This window comes from Ruditapes philippinarum, unplaced genomic scaffold, assembly GCF_026571515.1.
Source record: "Ruditapes philippinarum isolate M1 unplaced genomic scaffold, ASM2657151v2 ctg502_1_1_1_1, whole genome shotgun sequence".
Taxonomy (NCBI): domain Eukaryota; kingdom Metazoa; phylum Mollusca; class Bivalvia; order Venerida; family Veneridae; genus Ruditapes; species Ruditapes philippinarum.
The window spans coordinates 314673-330157 of NW_026852806.1; the positions used below are offsets into that span (position 1 = coordinate 314673).

Below are 15485 nucleotides of genomic sequence, written 5' to 3' on the forward strand. Positions count from 1 at the left end.
ACTTTACACAAGGCTGGTAAATGAAACAACATTTCAACATCAAGTTAATTCAATGGAAGGTTTTTTCTGTATTGTATTTTACATAAAAACAGTTTTCAGTTTATAACATAACACAATCATTTATTATATATAAATCAATATGTTAAATTGCTTATTAAAATTTCTATCTTAAAAGGGATTTTTTAAATTTTACTAAAATTTCAATCGTTTTAGTCAATCAACATAGTCTATAGTCTATAAATCTCACAAAAAACATATAACAGTTAAAAAGTAACTCCTTTATGTCATTACAAGATTCAACCATTCGCGCCAAGCCCCTGATATATGTAAGAAGACTGACGCATTTATAGAATTCAAATTTGCTGAAGAACACATTTTTTGGGTAATTATACAAGACTAAATTCTGTTACAAATTTGCCTGATGGAGACTAAAATGAGAGACAAATCTTATCCTGCCCTAATTTCTTTCTAGAGCTATGAATCATCATTAAAGCCGAAAGGCGAGAATCTAATAAAAGCTGCCAACTCTGTTGTATCCAACATCTCGCCTAGAAAATTATAGAAAAATTCCCCAGGCAACGCAAAACTGGAAAAACTCGGATTCTGCGTGGGTTTCAGATCAATACAGTGGCGAGTTTACAGAGAAGCTTTATTTGGCGGAAATTTCAGTTATGTTGACCAAATACTGATTTGCACAGGAGAATATTATAGCTACTGGGAAATGGATCAATAGGTAAAATTATGCGTCTTTATTCATTGATTTAACAATCGCGAAGTCATCAGCAGCTCTTCAATAGCGAGTTATAAACGACTTCAATAATTCAATCGCTACTTGGTGACAATATGAAAGCAAATGTCTCTATAGACTTAATGGATGTTGTCCAGGGAAAGGTTTATTGAGAGTTAATGAAAATCTACCATTAGCAGGAATCTCAATCAATGACGAGGCAATTTGGATGTTTTAAACTGTTTCCCCACGGTAGAAAAACTGTATAGGAAAAATACAATAAAGTTATGCTATGAAAAAGCCTTAAATAAATATAAAATATCCAAATATAATTTTGGAATATTTGAGCATTTGGAAGATTTTGTATTAATAACATAGCTTTCCGTCGAAACAATTTTCATAAGATAACGCAAGATCAAGTTCTTCAGGGAATTATGGAAAATCGATGTCACGGCTTATTTCCACGCTACTTCCTTCTTTTCCAATGTAACAGCTTTAATACCGCTATTCTGCCTTCCCGTCAGCTTTTCATCTGAACGATACATTTCAATATGCATGCAAATAGGCTAAGTTTCGAATATATTTCAAGCAAGATTAACATTGGATTATTGTTGAAAATAGTCCATGCATGAAGATATTCATCCGCTTTGACGATTTGAAAAGCTTAAATTTGAAAACGACTGTAATAATCTCAGTACAAAACCTGAAAATCAATACCTTGTTTTGTAAAATGACCTTTCAAACTCGAAACTTTTTTATGCTCCTTTGTATAGGGCTAATGCGCATTACATGAAAATCTCTGTAATAAAACTCCATCTATATAGCCTGCCATTTCAGTCACACACACTACAGAATAAATTTGCATCCCCTAAGATCATGCATTGCTGAAATGAAGACTTAATTTTAATTCGACAATGAAAATAGATATTTTCACTTTTTTGCAGCAGGCCTCCCTGTTTAATTAACTCTCGTTAATATAAGAATGGTTTCTCACTAAAGTTGATTAGTTGATACAAAAGTAAATTTTGGTCGTGAAGTCAAATTGTAACATGTAAATTCATTAGGAAGAGATCGATAACTGATCCATTGAACTGCAAATATTGATAGATTTATTCCCAAACCCCAGGAGGCTAGATTAATATTGACACTACTCTTTATTCATCTAGAACAAATAGCTTTACATTTAGATATAGGGAGCTCGGTGTAAAACCAACGTACATCGCTTAGGTTTGGCAATCATTTTACAGTAATGTTCCAGCCACGCAACAATGTTCAAATAACATTCAAAACAATGTCTATATTGAAGTATAGGTTCCGTTAAAAAAAGATCTAAACAAATAACAGCCCAGATACATTTTACATTCGTAAAACTCTAAAAAGAATATAATCATGAAATGGGTAGATCCTAATTTACATTGCGAAATTTAACAAGATAAATATGTTTGTACATTACAAGTCTCGGGTACAAAGTCATTAAATGTTAATCCGTTACAGAAGATAAACTCAACATCAAAACAAGAACAGATATGTTCAAGATAAAATCTAGGACATTTTTTATAATGCACATGCCAGATCTGAATTTATAAATCTAATGTTAATTTAATGGCACAAAAATACAGCCAACAATAACAGAATGACACTGCAGGGTATTTCTGCCAAAATTATAAAAACAAAAACACTCAGCAAAAATATTTCAAAAAGTTTACTGTGGGTATATGCCAATTAAGTGAGAAGTTCGATTTGATTTGATTGAAGACTTGTTTGAAAATCTTGACCCTCTTCAGTTTCAAAGAATAACCAGTACTGTTGTGAATTACATGCACTTGAGAAGAGGATGGGATTCGACTGATATAATAAAAGTAAACCCCTGATTGGGCAGCTATTATGATATCTCTTCATATGTTTTACAGTAAATTTCCATTCGATACAATATGTTTAACATGATTGTACACAATGAAGACATCTGGAGATAACTACAGACAACCTAATATCAAGTTATCTAGGACATAGTCCATGGCTTTTGACCAACAAACAAAACAAATACATCAACAGTATCAACTACATTTAATACCTATCCCTGATAAAATATCATTTCCATGAATGATGATGAATATATGATTGTATTTTTACATATACCTATCCTAATTATAAATGCATTAGTTTCTATGGAAATGCTTGATTTCATTAACTGATTTTCTGACAAGACAACTTTTAATCTCCAAAAACATAAATATCCATTTTCTGCTCCATCATTTTGGGATTTTACATTTATCTTTCATGTTTTTGCTCATTTGAGCATGAAATATGATGATCTCCAATATGCTCATACAGCAAGAAGAACAAAGTTTTCATTCCAATGTTTACTTCAGTTTAAATTTTTTAACCACAATACTTCACAGATAGGATTGTGGTTTGGTTACTCATTTTAAACACAGTTGTAACAATGATCTTAAGGCTAAAAAGCTATCTAAAACATGAAATAAATGCTACATCATATTCGGGTATAATCTCATAAAACTAAAACACTTATGAAAAAAAATAAAAACAAAAAACAAAACCTAAAGTACAATTCACAGTGAAAACAGCTTGAAAAATGATTACCATTTTCTGAGAAGCAAAAAACTCATGAGGGAAAATAAGATGAAAAATACTGGGGAAAAAAAACAAAACAACAACAGTAATTTGCTCCACAAAAATTGGCAAGAAACTAGGTTTGGCTAGAATTCAAGTCGCATTTCAGGAATATTTACATAGATAACAAGATTTATTTCAAGTTTTCCGGGAGATTTGGAAGGTGTATTGCAGATTTATAATCAGTATTTAGGAAACCAGCCAACATCTGTCTGTATATCTAAGACCAGGTAAAGCAGACTGGTGCACCATCTGTTTCAGCAATTTTCAGAACTTTTCAAGAGGAAGAAAAATATACAACCAGTCTGTAAATAATTTACAGAGATGGATTCTGGGAAACAGAAAGAAAATAGCAGACAATAGGTAAAATTTAGTCCAGAAAACATTGTTAAGAGATTCTTGAAATATTGTATAGCCGAGAACACTGAATTGGGAGCTGTGCTTAAAGTTTTCATTAATGAATGCAGTGAGTCAATTGTGAACTTCATAATTTATATTTTGAGTGAAGCAGACAAATCTATTGTAAATATTGCATTTTTTGTTGTTGAGAACAGGATAAAAGCTGTTAAAGATCAACATGCGCATTACAAAATACATGTGATATAATTATAATAGAGATGCTTCAAACATAGCTGTTTTGAGTAAATATGGTAACCAACTGCTTGTTCTGAACAAAATCAAATCTGACTGTCATTGTTTTTTCAAAATACACAAAACATAAGAATTTAAATTCCCTTTCTATTTTTAACTGCATGTGAGAAAGTATGTAAAAAGTATCTACAATGCAGTGCTTTGTGATTTGTAATCTCAGCATTTTAAACAAGACAGAACGAAAGACTGATACATAGTTGTCGAGACCACCCTTAAAACTAGAAAATCTAATTTTACGTCTGGTTAAACAATAAATTTAAAGAGTGCACGTGTTTCAAACAAATTGCTACACATCATTGCAAGAAAAAATATGGCAACATACACAGTATTTTTATGTATTAATGTCCTTTACACATCGAAGTACAAACAATATCACCTACAAGCTATAAGTATCATGTATAAAACTCTTATGTAGAAAGTTAGGTAACTTTTTCTTCATCAATTTCAAGAAAAATATGCCTTTTGTTATTATTCATTCATGGACAGCCGAAAGGTATTTTACAGACTTGTGTTGGACCATGACTGTGCAACAGAAAAAGGGCTGCTCTCTCATTTGTTTAAACATAGATATGTTAATAGCTTAACAAAATAGCTAAACAAACAATTTTCAAAAAAACAAACATTTTATACTTATTATCAAAAGTGAAACTACTCTCCATAAAAGGGAATTTAACCAAATGTATTTATACTGTTTTACCAAGAAGTACTTGAAATAAAAAGAAAACATGCGCACATGCAAAAAACGCAAACAGAAATGTGTCAGGCGAGACATAATCCTTTGTTGTACATTATTATTGCCTGAAGCCATATCTACAAAATGAAAGCTCATTAATTATTCACAGCTTGGGTTTTTTTCTTTTTCCTTGCTCTTTCACTCTCAATCTTCATCATCAACAACAACAAAAAAATTCTGAATAAAACATGAGACGAATTGCGCGTTTTTTTTTAACCATGTAGGTCGAATATAGATTTTTCTTTCTTGACAAACTTCAAACGTAAGTTTCTTGAGATCCATTAAACAACACACATTCGCCCTAAAAGTATGTTTCTCTTGTGGTACATGCATGTATTGTATGCTATCTGTATGACATATGAAGCAATTAAGATCAAATCTATATTTTCCAGGAAAAACCTCGTTTATAAACACTTACTCTTTCACGAGAAGGAAGTGAAAACATTTTACATAGTACTTCATTTGTTAACTTTTTAAGTGTTTGGTAGCTATTTTTATTAAACATTGTTAGTCTCACCCTGAATTAAGCTTTCAAACAATAGACTATTGAACTTTAAATATAAAAGAAATGTAACATCAATGCATGTATGAAAATCTTTTTCAGATACAATTTTATAGAAGTACAATTTGTCTTAATTGTGGAGACCAAAATGGCAAAATATGAAAGTTCTTTTCTCACCAAAAAAATACACCGAACAGTTAACAGTTATTTGAAATGGCTGGATCACTTATACACAAAGGACAAAAGGTTAAAAGCACACTAAAATATCACTTTAAACAGTGAAAATAGGCCAGTAATTTTCATGTCAGTCAGACATTATGGCCATCTGCCAAGTGAAAATTTCCCTCCATCTAGTTTTTCACATTTCATCAGACATGTACAAGGCTATTTTCAACAATGCACTCATTTTTCCACCGTTGCTATGGTGATATATGTAGGATTTTTATCTTCTACAGATAAAATAGCTCCGTTTTAATGATACCGGTATATATATCAGTAAAGAAAAACTACACCTGGTGAAAAATCTACCCAGAAAGTAATACCAAAGCAAGCTACACTTTATCCGCCGTTTTGAACTCTGGTTTCTGTCGACTTCCTTTGTCTTCGTTTATAATAATGAGACATTCTGAAAACCATTACCATGCTGTCAACCATTTGTATATTACACTCATTACAAAGAAATGTTATTGAGGACAAAATAAAAGATGCAACACAATAACTGATATTAACAGCTTCTGTCATTTTTCCAATTAGACACAACATTTTCTTTCACGCATTCTTTTATGATCAGTTTGCAGCACAATAGGATGAAAACATTCTCATTGTATCTGGGTCTCATTTTTACATTCTATATCCTATAACATCCCATAACATAATTGTCATCTATTTATAGGCACATTAGCCAACAAGAACATAATGAAAGCTAGGACTGCCGATGGCTTTATTAGTTCAATTTATCCTATATATCCATTAACATTTTTTGTGTGTTCTCAATCTTTCAGTACAAAATATACGGAAAAACAGATGTACATTTGTTACTTATTGTTTGGTCTACAAATATAAAAATAAGTTTTTATTACATTTTCTATTAACAGCTTCTGAATCCTGTTATATATCTGTTGCTGAAGATCTTACTTGTAAATACATGTAAATTTGGTTTGGTTTCCAGAGCATTTGACTTTCCAGTACAGTAGGCTCAAACTATTCACTACATACGAAATTATCATTACATGACTACACTTGGTATTTGCCTTGCTTATTCAGATCATTTGTTCTTTCAGTGGCCATAATGACCATTAAACAAAGCTGGCTAAATAACTGACTGTAATGGCTTAAGTGATCATTGATGACCAATACTCTATGGTAAATAATCATTTCCACTGCCATAATTATAGTGCCACAGATGAAGCTTCTGACAGTATTTTTTTGGTTTGATTTTACGGGCTCACCAACACAATTTAGGTCCTATGGTCCCCTAACAGGAAAAAATTATTTTTGCTAACCTTGGAAGCAGCACAAGGGGTCAATACCACCTTACCTAGAGATTCATAGACTCCAGTTATTCAAACCAATTTAACATTGTTAATCACCTCTTACTTACCATCATGCAGGGATAATTGGTGGCTGTAATTCTGATGCCCCTCACAGTTACCTTACTATGAAAACTGATGGCAAGCCAAGAAAAACAGACAGATCTACAAGCAAAGATAATCCTTTATATATATGCACCCAGCAAAAGTCTTAGTGTTCACCTAGCTTATGTATATCAGGTTGATCTGATTTTCTGTTTTCCCATGGTAAAAAGGTACGTTAATGAGCAGGTATTTTGGCATGTCGATTGCATGATGAAACAGAAAATCTTGGCACAAATTCCGTACACTACATACACCATAATAGCCGTATCAACTGTTTCGTTTAACATAAAACTTTACAGTTTATATACTAGATATAAAAAAAAAACCTTGTGCCATAAAGAACTTGTTAAGTTCCTCTAGATTTTTTCTGAAGATCTTTGATGGCATCGCGAAACGAAAACCACATAAAAGTGTCATGTAATCTACACAAGATGCTGTGTGTGCTTCAAACTGAAGATCCTAATTGAACCTGTTTTCTGTGTACAGTAGTTAGAGAATGGTACTAATTTGAATGAAAAACAGCTATTAATTATGCATTTGCAACATATGTTCACTTTAGATTTTAATCATTTAGAAATTTAGGAAACAGGTGACCTTAAATCAATGAAATTCTAATGTTTTTTTTTGTTCTGCGTGTTTTTTGGTTGTTGTTTTTTGTTCTTGTATTTTTTGTTATTTTTCCTTGGGCATAAAACACTAAAAATTATCATGAATCTGTGTAAAACATGGATTTCTCTTCTGTAATATTCTCAGGCAACATAAGGCACCCATTAATCATATCATCAGCTGCTGCTACTGAAAATAACTCTGTTATCCTTATTGATTTCTCCCCTCTTATAAATGTATAACAACTGCTCCCAATGTTAGTGTTAAAGCCAGCTGCCTTTCTCCCAGAGATTTTCTGCATTTAGCCTAACAGGCGTAGGAAAAACTTTTTTTCCCTCTTCTTATTATTGAAAACCGATTCTTGATTTGAAGAGAAAAGAGGAATCTCTAACTTGAGAGAATCAATAGAACAGAAAACTGTTACCATGGAAATAGATTTGATATTCTGTCTGAGGCCAGAAACAGATAATGACTAAAGTAATGGATTCAGCACTAATAGGAAGTTTTCCTTCATTTTCACTTTTTTTCTCCATATGCTAATCAATAAAACATTTTTCCTAGGGTCTGCTGATAGCTCAGGCTTTTCATCACTGGATGTCAATCAAGATTAAAATAAATTCGTTGCTACATCATCCTATAGAAAAACCTGTGAGTCAGTCACATTATGTAGTCCAACAACAAAGTTATTTATATCTGGCAGATTACATAAATGATGTCACTTTGTTACCATTACAATTGTTACGACTTTCCAGGATTTTTGACTGATGGCCAAATCTTTGTTGTATGGCTTCATAAGAAATATGAAACAATTAAAGACTTGTCACTAGAAAAGATACCATTGAATAGTACATGTACATAAACTTGAGCTAGATGTAATTAAAATTCAATGACATGCAAAATATTACTGGAAATGTGTTAATGAAGAGGTCAAATACTTTTAATACAAAATACCAGTCAAAAGTCTCAGCAACTTCAATGCTTCAAAGAACAAATCAAAACAATGTCTATCCATAAGTACAAATTCAAATAATTTCCATGCATAGTTGTCACTAAAATTTGCCTGAAACCTGTCATACAATTATACCTCTGACATCTTACATTTGTACATCGCCACGTTCTAAATTTATCAAAATATAATATGTACAGCGCAAAAATTTCCTTTTCCAAATGACAATTCATTAAATTTTGCTATTCATTTTCTGTTTTAAGAATGCATTAATTATCATTTATGTATTCAAATTATATTAAAATGCCAACAGGATAATGACATTCATGTACAAGACAACGAGAGCGACAGATGCGATCATACAGTGCTCCACCAAACCACAAGGACTAAAGCTGCAACATTCTTTAAATGTTATAAAATGTACATCAAACTTTTGCTACATTGCCAACAGCAATGTTTGAACCATTTCCCCCAACTTATCATTTTTTTCATCTTGTGAAAGTTACAACAACATGACTGCATAAAAGTGTACCATCATATAGATATGTTAACTGTTTCTGTGCATAACATTGCATAGAATTGTGTAACATTACACAGGTAAATTACACATGCATATGTAATAGTATCAATAACTTATGTATACAATTAGGCAACATTGCATCACATTGATCAAATGAGAGCACTTATCAATTTTGCATAATATTATGCCAATGTGTGTAATTGTACACCTACACTCCTATAATGTTATAATGGACCTTTTACACAAGGTTTCTACACATGTAAACATAAATTGTGAGATATTACATAACTAGATATCCTAACAACAGGTGTCTATAGAAGATTGTTTACACTGCATTATATTATAATGGCCATTTACACAGATATGTTTATTACAACATTGATTGCTGTATTGAAAAAAGCTAAAAAATATGCAGATTTTGATTATTTATTACTAGTATTTATAAAGGCCTATTGAGCCCAAAAATGCTATTATTTTCACTTCTCAAAACCTTTCTATTTTTGGTATCGGATTATCCTTTTACATTTTTTAATTACTTTATATGCTGCTAAAATGAACTGATGTATATTCTAATATCAAAGCCAGTTAACAAATAAGATCTTTAAACAAATCCATAAAAAAATGGGATGATACAAGGATCTACACTGGCTCCAACTTTATTAATTGAAAATGAAAAAAAAAGAAGCATTTTTTCAGATTTCAGTAGAGATTAAGAAAATGCCCCAGAAATGACTATTTTGTATTTCTCAAAAGCTTTCTTTTGATGTATTTATACATTTTCCTTTAAGTTACCCATTGACCAATTACCAGCCATATTTTTCTTTAGTGATTCAGTATTTTGTATGAAAGCCAAAATACTACTTTGTTTATATTTTGCATTTAGGGAAACAAGCATCTAAAACCATTACCTAAACATCATGAAAAATATCAACTTTTAAATAAACAAGATATGTTTGTAAAACATGTATGCCCCCTATCAGCAGCCAATTAGTCATGTGATAAGGTTATTATGCATGACGTCTGACCCAGTGATCAAACAATTAATAAGGGTTATAAAGTATCTACTGGTCATGACCTTGACCTTTGACCCCTTGACCCAAAACTCAATAGGGGTCATCTGCTGGTCACGACCAATCATCATACAAAGTTTGAAGTTCCTAGGCCTAGGCGTTTTTAGTAAATTGATCAGAAACCGTTTTTACCTACAAGGTCAATGTGACCTTGACCTTTGACCCCTTGACCCCAAAATCAATAGGGGTCATCTGCTGGTCATGACCAATCACCATGCCAAGTTTGAAGTTCTTAGGCCTAAGGGTTCTCTTATTATTGATCGGAAACCGTTTTAACATACAAGGTCAATGTGACCTTGACCTTTGACCCCAAAATCAATAGGGGTCATCTGCTGGTCATGACCAATCACCATGCCAAGTTTGAAGTTTCTAGGCCGAAGCGTTCTTTAGTTATTGATCAGAAACCGTTTTTACTTACAAGGTCATTGTGACCTTGACCTTTGACCCCTTGATCCCAAAATCAATAGGAGTAATTTGCTGGTCATGACAAATCACCATACCAAGTTTGAAGTTCCTAGGCCTAAGCGTTCTTGAGTTATTGATCAGAAACCGTTTTTACTTAAAAGGTCAATGTGACCTTGACTTTTGACCCCAAAATCAATAGGGGTCATCTGCTGGTCATGACCAATCACCATGCCAAGTTTGAAGTTTCTAGGCCAAAGCGTTCTTTAGTTATTGATCAGAAACCGTTTTTACTTACAAGGTCATTGTGACCTTGACCTTTAACCCCTTGATCCCAAAATCAATAGGAGTAATCTGCTGGTCATGACAAATCACCATACCAAGTTTGAAGTTCCTAGGCCTAAGCGTTCTTGAGCTATTGATCAGAAACCGTTTTTACTTAAAGGTCAATGTGACCTTGACCTTTGACCCCTTCACCTAAAACTCAATAGGGGTCATCTGCTGATCATGACCAATCATCACACAAAGTTTGAAGTTCCTAGGCCTAAGCGTTTTTAGTTAATTGATCAGAAACCGTTTTTACCTACAAGGTCAATGTGACCTTGACCTTTGACCCCAAAATCAATAGGTCATCTGCTGGTCATGACCAATCACTATACCAAGTTTGAAGTTCCTAGGCATAAGGGTTCTTAAGTTATTGATCCGAAAGCATTTTTACCTACAAGGTCAATGTGACCTTGACCTTTGACCCCTAGACCCCAAAATCAATAGGGGTCATCTACTGATCATGACCAATCACCATCTCAAGTTTGAAGTCCCTAGGCCTAAGGGTTCTTTCATTATTGATCGGAAACCGTTTTTACCTACAAGGTCAATGTGACCTTGACCTTTGACCCCTTAACGCCAAAATCAATAGGGGTCATCTGATTGGTCATAACCAATCACCATACCAAGTTTGAAGTTCCTAGGCCTAAGGGTTCTTTTGTTATTGATCAGAAACCGTTTTTAATTAAAAGGTCAATGTGACCTTGACCTTTGACCCCTTGACCCCAAAATCTATACGGGTCATCTACTGATCATGACCAATCACCATACCAAGTTTGAAGTTTCTAGGCCTTAAGGTTCTTTAGTTATTGATCGGAAACCGTTTTTACCTACAAGGTCAATGTGACCTTGACCTTTGACCCCTTGACCCCAAAATCAATAGGGGTCATCTACTGATCATGACCAATCACCATACCAAGTTTAATGTTCCTAAGCCTTAAGGTTCTTTAGGTATTGATCGGAAACCGTTTTTACCTACAAGGTCAATGTGACCTTGACCTTTGACCCCTTGACCCCAAAATCAATAGGGGTCATCTACTGATCATGACCAATCACCATACCAAGTTTGAAGTTCCTAGGCCTGAAGGTTCTTTAGTTATTGATCGGAAACCGTTTTTGCTTTTAAGGTCAATGTGACCTTGACCTTTGACCCCTTGACCCCAAAATCAATAGGGGTCATCTACTGGTCATGACTAATCACCATACTAAGTTTGAAGTTCCTAGGCCTTAAGGTTCTTTAGTTATTGATCGGAAACCGTTTTTGCTTTCAAGGTCAATGTGACCTTGACCTTTGACCCCTTGACCCCAAAATCAATAGGGGTCATCTACTGATCATGACCAATCACCATACCAAGTTTAATGTTCCTAAGCCTTAAGGTTCTTTAGGTATTGATCGGAAACCGTTTTTACCTACAAGGTCAATGTGACCTTGACCTTTGACCCCTTGACCCCAAAATCAATAGGGGTCATCTACTGATCATGACCAATCACCATACCAAGTTTGAAGTTCCTAGGCCTTAAGGTTCTTTAGTTATTGATCGGAAACCGTTTTTGCTTTCAAGGTCAATGTGACCTTGACCTTTGACCCCTTGACCCCAAAATCAATAGGGGTCATCTACTGGTCATGACCAATCACCATACCAAGTTTGAAGTTCCTAGGCCTAAGGGTTCTTTAGTTATCACTCGGAAACCATTTGGTCTACGGACCGACGGACCGACAAGTGCAAAGCAATATACCCCCTTTTTTTCAAAATGGGGGCATAATAAAATTGGTTTACAACTAACAAACAACAGGCTCTGACCAGCAATATTGTTAACTAATTTGCATGAACTTTAGAAAGTATGCTTTAATCAAAATTTATTTTCATATACTGGGAAAAATTCCTTGCTAACAAAAAATTAACCAACTGAAAAGGTCAACAAAAAATTGTGACTCTTCATAAAGCAAAAGTACTGACAAAGTACACAAAAAAACAACACATGTAATGGCTTGCCCTCTTGACATAAGTATATAGTTTGACAGTCCATGAAAAAATGAGGCATAAAAATAGGTCTTTCCCCTGCCTGAAAACACTACCTTTCATATTTTATGAGAATTGCTCGTCACATATCAATCACAACTTGACAATTTTATAACAGTGTCGTAAACAAACAATCTGAACAAAACAAAGGACATCAGAATAATTAAGGCTACTTTTTTAGACTAGACTTAAATTGTAAACTGACCATAGTGAGAGTATAAGAGATTCAGATTTCTGTCATACTATTAACCCATACCTCTCAAACTATCTTTAAAAGATTCGTCCATCTTTCATACTGGACAACAACAATCATTTTTTTTCCATAATAAGTACTGATTGTTAAAAAGCGAACTTTGTCTACCGTGATCCGATGGCAAACATGTACCGGTTGATCTTGAACTACACTGGACACAAGCTGGGTAAAGGTTAAAATCTTTAAGTAGCTGACAATTTACAATTTTTCTAAAATGGCTGTTCGAACAATGGTCTTTATTTACCACACATCATTTAAACAGCTTGTCTAAAACTGATTCTTATTCAATGCTTGAATTTCTATGAAGTTTTAACAAACAATCAAATATCTTCGTTTGCTTTGAATGTGTTTAATTTATAGTTAATAAGTACTTGAAATGTGTATAGATGTTTCTTGGCAGCAACTTGAATAACATTTACAAAATATGCAAATCAAAACTTGTTAATGAATAATATTTGAAAATGACTGTCATTTATTATTAAATACACTTTAGAAGTTGGCATTTTCCCCTTTGTCTATATAATCTATATCTCAAATATGTATTGTAATGTAGGAGAACAAAGGAATTAAAATAATTGACTTGAAACAAGTATCAAGTAACAGGGCTGTTGTTTGTTTTTTTATTTTGAAAAATCAATATGCATGCCTTATTAACAAAGAAAAATGTCAAGTTAAAAATTAATTCAATATAAAATTATAAACCTGCTCTTAAAACATGTACCAATAGCTAGGCAATAGAACATAGAATAGTTTTGTTCCAAACAGCTAATGTTTATTCCACACGCTCCCATTTAGTGGTCTGCCTCCAACATTCATTCTAGTCCTTATTTTCTTTTTATCAATGTGCCTCCGATAAATAGTTGACTGCTACCAATGTAAATAGTGGTCTTCTACCAATATTGATATAGTCTGCTTCCATGGTCAAGGGTTTCGTTATCATATCAAATCCTTGTTTTGCCATAATTAATATCTAAAACTTAAACTGGAAGTACATAAAATCTATGCAATTTACAAAAACTTGCTAATGAAAAGACAGCAAGCATCTGAAACCCTTGTGTTATTACATGTATCATATTAATGTACAAAACATCAGTGCAATGCCATGCAAATCATCGTATTTAACCCTCACCCTGCTGAAACCGAAAGTGATAAGTCTTTGCAACCAGTATGCAGCCGGGCCAACCTGTATGCTAACGCCCTACACAGTGTTGGCTGACAAAAACTTTATATTTTCAGCTTGATATTCCAAAAATTGATAAAAGAATAGATAGAGCTGGGCAAGTCAATTTAAGAAATTTCAGCAGAGTATGGGTTAAACTGAAAGAATTATAATTATAAAACATAAACAAAATTCATGCTTATTCCAAATACTTACCTATTATATGCCTTAGTTAGATAATCCATCAGTGAATCTATGAACATTTAGTATTTCCAATAATGTGTACATTCCTTTCTTAACAACATAACTATTCCTATTTTGAGTGCAAATAAATTCCACGCATTCATGTAAATACTTCCAGAAACATCAGTTTTTCACCAATATTGCAGTCTTTTAAGGAACCCATATTTATGTACCTTCTATTTAAAACCATTATTCATTCTTCCTTACATACTGTATATAATGTTTATATTATATATATACACTCACATTAACAAATAATGTCAAAAACATGGTTCCTATACAATATAAACAGTCTGTTATATCCACCGAGAATTAAATTAATCCCCATCACAACACTCTAGATATCATATGCTATATATTCCAAAAGATATATATATAATATATATATATATACGGTCTCATTTCTGTCATAAGATCACAACTATCCGTAGAAGTGTCAATTTTCAATCCATATACAGTAGGAAAATCATACAGATATCTGGCTTATTAACTTAGCAATTCAACAAAATATAAAACCTATTCATTTCACATCCACAATAATTCGCCGTCGTGTTAATCCATTTAAAAAATAAAAATCGTCACAATAACAAAAACTCAAAGAGTTAAAAAACACACAACTACCGTCATATTATACAAATGAAAACAACAACATGCAAGCTGTAGCAAAAGAAGATCCATTTAAATGCGACATATTTTAAAATAGCTTTGACCACAAAGTAATGAATGTAAACTCTACCTTCATGTATACAATATACACCAATACATGAAATGTTTTGAAATTAATCATAGGATTGTATCTTGAAACCAGACACGCGGACACTAAAGTTGTTATATTTACTTAATTTCCTTTTGCAATTCAAAATAAACTTATTGTAAAACTAATAATAACAATTAACTAGGAAGTACATTTTAAGATTTGTGACACAACAATAGTTTTTGATCTATGTTTCAGAAATTTTTCGACACAAATGTCAAATATACGAATGTTGAAGTACAATTCTCAAAAACGCGATATTACAATAAGGTAAGGTTTGATCAAATAAGATTTCTTTCCAATTACCCC

General features: G+C 32.9%; 1 protein-coding gene across 2 annotated transcripts in view; it reads right to left on the reverse strand.

Moving 5' to 3' along the window:
• LOC132724837 (msx2-interacting protein-like) overlaps positions 1-15485 on the reverse strand; it is a 64676-nt gene that overhangs the window by 38168 nt on the left and 11023 nt on the right. The gene's annotated exons all lie outside the window — the stretch shown is intronic.